At 48.5% G+C, this 6999-nt stretch overlaps 1 protein-coding gene across 2 annotated transcripts in view; it reads right to left on the reverse strand.

The window, feature by feature from the left end:
* Positions 1 to 6999, reverse strand: part of PECAM1 (platelet and endothelial cell adhesion molecule 1) — a 75221-nt gene extending 68222 nt beyond the window's left edge. For both annotated transcript variants that reach the window (XM_086687739.1, XM_086687738.1), the window contains exons 1-2: positions 6797 to 6999; positions 1438 to 1563 (exon numbers count right to left, since the gene is read on the reverse strand). The gene's annotated coding sequence lies outside the window, so the exon portion shown is untranslated. The remainder of the gene's footprint in view (positions 1 to 1437; positions 1564 to 6796) is intronic.

The following is a 6999-nucleotide window of genomic DNA, read 5'->3' on the forward strand; positions in this document are numbered from 1 at the left end:
GAATCATCCACAGAGAGAATCCCGAGCAGGCTCCTCACTGTCAGTGCAGAGCCCGATGCGGGGCTTCATCCTGATCGTGACCTGAGCCGACATCAAGAGTCAGACGCTCCACCGACTGAGCCACCCAGGTGCCCCTGGATCATCCACAGATTTTATCAGAAGGTCAGCAGGGTTCTCATCCAAGTCATTAATAAAAATACTCAGTAGGGGAGTGAAGATACAACCCTACAGCACTCTACAGATTTGCCCCAGGCTGATCCTAATCAAAATTCTTTTGATATAAATGTTCAGCAAGCTACAAATCCCCTTCCTCTGCCGTCATGTATCCTACCCATCTCCATGAGGACGTGAGGCTTCCTCATGACGATATCATAGGTGCCTTGATCAAATCCAGAAATGCTAGCAAACTATAGCTCCATTAGAGGGTGATCACTCTCAATACCATCCAGGCAGCAGTGGTCACAATAACAATAATAAATAAGAGAATATATATTTTTTTTGTCTTCACTCTCCTTTGTTGTCCTTTCTATCCAAGACGCAGTAAACTTCACTAAACTAAGAGGAAACCCTAATCGGTTTATCTTAAGTTCAAGGAAAAATTACCCTGCCAGGAACAACTCTTGGGGAGTGTGCGCGGGGCAGGGGTGGGGGGTGGCAGGGCAGGGGGGGAATGGTCATGGTTTATCTAGAGATCAGTAAAACGAATTTTAGATACAAAGAGTGACTTCGGTTTAAAGTACAGGCAGTTTCCAGCTTATCATCAGGTTTTGATCCAGAAGTTTGTTTTCAAGTTGGCTGTTGAGCAAATACAAAATGTACTCGACAAGCAGTCTGACAAACACTGATTAGGTTCCCTGCTCAACCCCAACAAGCCCTTTATCGGCAGTGAGGCTGAGATTGTAACTGAGCCCCAAGTTTCTTCGGGCTCCCAGCTCTGAGCCCCTTCCTATCCAGGGGGAGGTCTGGGCAGTTTCCCTCCTCTGCACGTGGGACTCAGCAGGCAGCTGCCTGTATGCAGGGATTAGTTTTAAGCCCACTGTCTATAACTTAAAGACATTTTTCATGGTGCGTAGTCCCCTCTTTTAGGGGACTTTCCAGCAGGAACGGTGTCCCCATTCCTCATGTCACCCCATCAGTGTCTGTAGATTCCCATCTCGATGGGTGCCAGAGCCTCATTTTGCCTGGGGACAGGTGGCAGCCATTTCTCCAAACTGCCTTCTTAAGCCCACAGCATTAGGCTCTAGAAATCCATCCTTCTCCTAATATTTTACTACTAGAGATTGAAGAGAAGTAGCAGAAAACACAGAAGGTGAGATATAGGAATGTTGGCTGACGGCTGCTGTTCACAAGCATCCCTTTACAGTTTGTTCTCTGTACACATAGGCTCTGGGGATCTAAGAGAGAAAAGCACTTAGAAATAGTTAAAACATTACCAACCGGGGTGGCTCCCGGTCCAGTGTGCATGTGTTGCTTTGTCCTTTCTCATGGGGCCGGCAGAAGTGTAGGTCGGCTTCTTATGACCAACTATCACCTCGGTCTGAACAGGAAATCTGGTTGGGGGAGCTGCGGAGAAAGCAGAAGCCGGGAACGATGTGAGCTGAGCCACAAGGATGTTCTCAGTTCTCAGCAGATCCCTCCATCGCCTGCTTTGACAGCAATTAGTAGCTCCTGCTAACACATTGCCTCTCAGAGGTTTCCCCTCTCCACTGTTTTGGCCAGGCAGGTTTGTGCTATCCCTGGGCTGGGCCTCCCCGTGTTGCAAGTGTAAGGGCAACCTTGTTCTCTTCCAGTATCTAACCTGAAACCCCAAAAATGGCCTGAGTTTAAAAGGTGGGGGAGAGGGGCGCCTGGGTGGCTCAGTCGGTTGAGCGTCCGACTTCGGCTCAGGTCATGATCTCACGGTTCATGGGTTCCAGCCCCGCGTCGGGCTCTGTGCTAACAGCGTAGAGCCTGGAGCCTGCTTCGAATTCTGTGTCTCCCTCTCTCTCTGCTCCTCCCCTGCTCATGCTCTCTCTCTCTCTCCTTCGAAAACAAAAACAAAAAAGGTGGGGGAGATAGGGAATCCTAAAACCGTAGATGACAGGGGCCGTGACATCTATCCTCCATAAAGCTCCAGCAGATTATTTCTTAGGTATGTAAAAACTTCATGTTGTGTCTATGCATCCCCTACAATCTTTTCCTAGTGGGTTATGATGGCTCACACTTCAATCAAGAAGTGTATAGAGCTTCAATAAAGTCCTTGTTGAAATAAATGAAGTTATGGCGAGGGCCCAGACCTCAGCTGTTGAGAGTTTAGGGAAGGGTGGAGGATGGGGAGTCTGGGCCAGGCCTGATAGAGCCGCCTGTGAAGGTCACGCCCCGGAAGGGTCAGGCCAGGTGTTAAGGGTTAGACACGGCCTGGGTCATGAAGTAGGCAGAACAGGAGGAGTGCCCAGTGCAAGGACCGACAACAGACAGGTGCAGATCACATCAGAACTCTTACAGGACTGGGCAGAGAGCACTTGCGGCTTCCAGGCAAGAGTTGGAGATGCCCAGAAAACCGACAAGGCTCTTCTAAAAATAAGTCATGACAGTTGCACCTGGTTTCTTTTGTTGTCAAGGTCACTAGATTGTCAAAACCATAAAATCCTGTAGGTACAGGGCTCCTCGATTTTAGCAAGACATCTAGCCAGGTCTGTCCCGAAGCCCTTGTGGAGAAGTATGTGCAATCTGCGACTTGTGGGACAATTAAATCAGGAGAGTTTTTTTTTTTTTTTCAACGTTTATTTATTTTTTGGGGGACAGAGAGAGACAGAGCATGAACAGGGGAGGGGCAGAGAGAGAGGGAGACACAGAATCAGAAACAGGCTCCAGGCTCTGAGCCATCAGCCCAGAGCCTGACGCGGGGCTCGAACTCACGGACCGCGAGATCGTGACCTGGCTGAAGTCGGACGCTTAACCGACTGCGCCACCCAGGCGCCCCCAAATCAGGAGAGTTTTTAATCAGGAGCGTCTGGGCGGCTCAGTCAGTTAAGCGGCCAATTTAGCGGCTCCGGCCATAATCTCACAGTTCTGGGTTCGAGCCCTGCATCGGGCTCTGTGCTGACAGCTCAGAGCCTGGAGCCTGCTTGGGATTCTGTGTCTCCTTCTCTCTCTGCTCCTCCCTCGTTCATGCTCTGTCACTCTCTCTCTCTCTCTCAAGAATAAATAAACATTAAAAAAATTAAAAACAAAACAACGTTAAACTTCTGACCTTAGTTCCCAGAGACCACTGAAGCAGGCTCCAGGCTCTGAGCTGTCGGCACAGAGCCCGAAGCAGGGCTTGAGCCCATGAACCGTGAGATCATGACCTGAGCCAAAGTCGGACGTTCGACTCACTGAGCCACCCAGGCGCCCCTGGGAAGGTTTTTAAAGACAGCTGAGGGAGGGAGGGCATGTTTCTAGAGGGCTGTGGAGTACCCTCTGGGCCAACGTTGGGCAACACAGCCTCCAGCAAGAAAGCAAGTGTGCAGGCCAGTTCCCTGGGGACTCCAGCGGCCACGTAAGCCACTCTCCTCTCCAGGGGGAACGTGTACCTGTTGAACATCTCTTCATCTTACTGATAAATAAGCTACTAAGAAGGCAAATATTTGTCAAAACCAACACCTGGTGGGTCAGAGCAGTGTTCCTGCTGATTGCCAAGGTTAAACACAAAGAGAAAGGAAAGAAGAAAGCTGTTGTCATTGTGAACGTGGTTAAGTGGCCTCTGTTGATTGTGGCGGGGGAGGGGGTAGTCACAGTTCTGGCTGGATGCTAGGAAGGGCCATGCAACAATGAACATGCATCTGTGTCCTCATTGTAGAAACTTGAGCAGATCTGTCTGACCACTCAAACAGCAAGCAGGACAGGAACAAAAACAAAAACAAAATGTAGCCTAAGAGCTCAAGTCTCATGTGGAGCCAGCAAGGGTGGCAGAATGACAAAAGTTCTGGATGTGCCACACACATCCAGAAGAAAGGAGCCCATCTGGGAGTGAGCAAGACTGATTGGTTGACTTTGAGAGGGCCGGCCTGGACTTGATTTTGAGGGAAAGGCCTCAGTACTGGGACTTTCTCTGGGAAGTGGGATTCTCCCCTCTAAGTCCCCTTCAAACAACCTTCAGTGAAGCCCTGCCTTATTTTAAATTGACTTGGAGAGGGGTTTCTGCTCATTGACTTGGAGAGGGGTTTTTCAGGAGACAAACAAGACTCTCAGAGAGGTTAGTACGCTTGCCCAAGGTCCCACAGTCAGTTTAAGTGGTAAAGTCTGTTGGAGTGTTGGATGCCTGACTCCAAGGCCTGAACTCCTTGTACAAATGCCTCTAGAAGAAAAGCATTTCAGGGGCGCCTGGGTGGCTCAGTCGGTTAAGCGTCCAACTTCGGCTCAGGTCATGATCTCGCGGTTCATGGGTACAAGCCCTGAGCTGGGCTCTGTGCTGACAGCTCAGAGCCTGGAGCCTGCTTTGGATTCTGTGTCTCTCTCTCTCTCTGCCCCTCCCCTGCTCGCACTCTGTCTCTCTCTCTCTCAAAAATAAATAAATGTTGAAAAACAATTTTATTTTTTTTTAGTTTTAAAAAAATCAAAAGAAGAAGGAGGAGGAAGAGGAGGAGGAGGAGGAGGAGAAGAAGAGGAAAAACATTTCAGGACTTCTTGAAATGCCCCACAATAGGAAAATCTTCGGCTTTGAACAAACACCAAAGGGGTCAGAGTGTGAAAAAGGTGAAGAACACAGAGTATAAAATATTTATTTACCAAGGTTATTCTAGGATGTAATCCTTCAATTTGTTCTATACAACTGTCTTGCTGTTTCCTGTTTCTTTATAACTTCACTACCCGATTAAACAAAATTAAAATAAATAGATGCATACAAATAAAAAAGGCAGCCAAGTTAGGGTATGAGAATATGCACAGGAAACAGTGCTAATAGACAGACATGAGATTCATGTGATTTAGGACCAAGCTGGGAGCCCGTGTAAACATTTCTAATATTGAGAATGTGAGAACACATGGGGCTTTCTAAATGGATCCCTCACAAACCTCAATGATCTGCTTTAATTAGAGCTGTTTACTTTTTTAATGTTTATTTTTAATTTTTTTAATGTTTATTTATTTTTGACAGAGAGACAGAGAGACAGAGCATGAGCAGGGGAGGGGCAGAGAGAGACACACACACAGAATCCGAAACAGGCTCCAGGCTCCGAGCTGTCAGCACAGAGCCCGATGCAGGCTCGAACTCACAGACCGTGAGATCATGACCTGAGCCAAAGTCGGACGCTCAACCGATTGAGCCACCCAGGCGCCCCAAATGTTTATTTGAGAGAGAGAGAGAGAGCATGCGTGTGCCAGCATGAGCTGGGGAGGGGCAGAGAGAGAGGGAGAGAGAGTCCCAAGCTGGATCTCATGAACCATGAGATCTAATGAGAGCTGTTTAAAAAGACACCAATTTGCCCAGAGAAATAAAAAGCATGTTGGACACCTGGGTAGCTCAGTCAATTAAGTGTCTGACTCTTGATTTCAGCTCAGGTCATGATCTCTCAGTTGTGAGATCAATTCCTGCATCAGGCTCCTCCCTGGGCATGAAGCCTGGGCATGGGGTTCTCTCTCTTCCTCTCTCTCTCTCTCTGTCTCTCCCCTGCTGGTGTTCTCTTTCTCTCTCTTTCAAAAAAAAAAAAAAAAGCATGTGTTCACACAAATATCTGTACATGAATGTGCACAGCAGCTGTGCTGGAATTATTTATAATTCCAACTTTTCCAAAAAAAGCGGCCATTAGCCCAGATGTCCTTCAATGGGTGAATGGTTAAGCAGCGGTATATCCATACTATGGAATATTCTTCAGCAATAAAAAGGAACAAACTATTAACGACAAACTGAGCAAATCTCCAGGAAAATATGCTATGGCCTTCCACCCTCCAGTTCTCCCGGGTCTTGTGTGGAGTGACGCCAGGTGGTGACAGGGAAGCTGAGCATTACGTGAAAACCTTCCATTTCTTTTTTTTTTTTAAGTTTAATTATTCATTTTGAGACAGAGACAGTGCGAGTGGGGGAGGGGCAGAGAAAGGGAGCATCCCGAGCAGGCTCCGCTCGGGGTTTGAACCCACAAAACCTTGAGATGATGACCTGAGCTGAAAGCAAGAGTTGGACGCTTCACTGACTGAGCCACCCAGGTGCCCCGAGGGTCCTCCATTTCTGCTGGTCCCACCGGCACAGAGCAAATCAGGGAGAACCCGGATGCTCTCCTCCAAGAGGCTCCTTTTCTTGTACTAAAAGGAAGAGGTGATCTGAGCTGCTCTGAAGGCATGTGGCAAGACCATGTCTGTCACCATCTTCTCCCTAATGCTGGGGCCCTCCTGGGATCTAGGGGTTCAGGCCACTCCACTGACAAAAATAAAACATGAATGTTCACACCGCTACTTCCAACCTGGAAAAAACTCGGAAATCTTCTCCCAGGGTGACAAGGAACAAACATGTTCCAAATAATGGGACATTCTAGGTGGAAAGTGAACAGAAACATTTTGAGACCTAAGAAAGATCGTGGATGTTCGAGGAGGTAAAGGGGGGGGGGGGTTGAACATTATTCTAGAGATGCACTAAAATGCCCCAGCTCCTAAGTGGGATGTCTCCCTCCCAGATAATTTCATGATCAGTTGCAACCAGAAAATTATCCTCACGTGGACCTCTGGAACAGTGAAAGGATAAATGTAAGGTGTCCTTAGTCTCCTCCTCCCCCATAGATAAGGCCAAAATGCCATCCTTTAAGCTGGCTTACAGAGACGGCCCCTGAGGTTGGCCATGACTTACCTGGGCAGCCACAGAAGGGCCTGATGAGCCTGACAGTGTCTCAAGAACTCCTTCCTGGCCAGGGAGCTTCCTTCACTGTCTCTGGGGTCCCCACTCATCGCCTGCCCTGTGCCCTCACATCAAGAACCTGGCACAGTGTGCGTGATACCAGGGCCAGGGTGCTCTGAGCCAGGTGCTGGCTTCTGAAGAATGGCCTGAGTGCT

Source organism: Puma concolor, chromosome E1 (genome assembly GCF_028749965.1).
Source record: "Puma concolor isolate L17-30 chromosome E1, mPumCon1.1.hap2, whole genome shotgun sequence".
NCBI classification, from domain to species: Eukaryota; Metazoa; Chordata; class Mammalia; order Carnivora; family Felidae; genus Puma; species Puma concolor.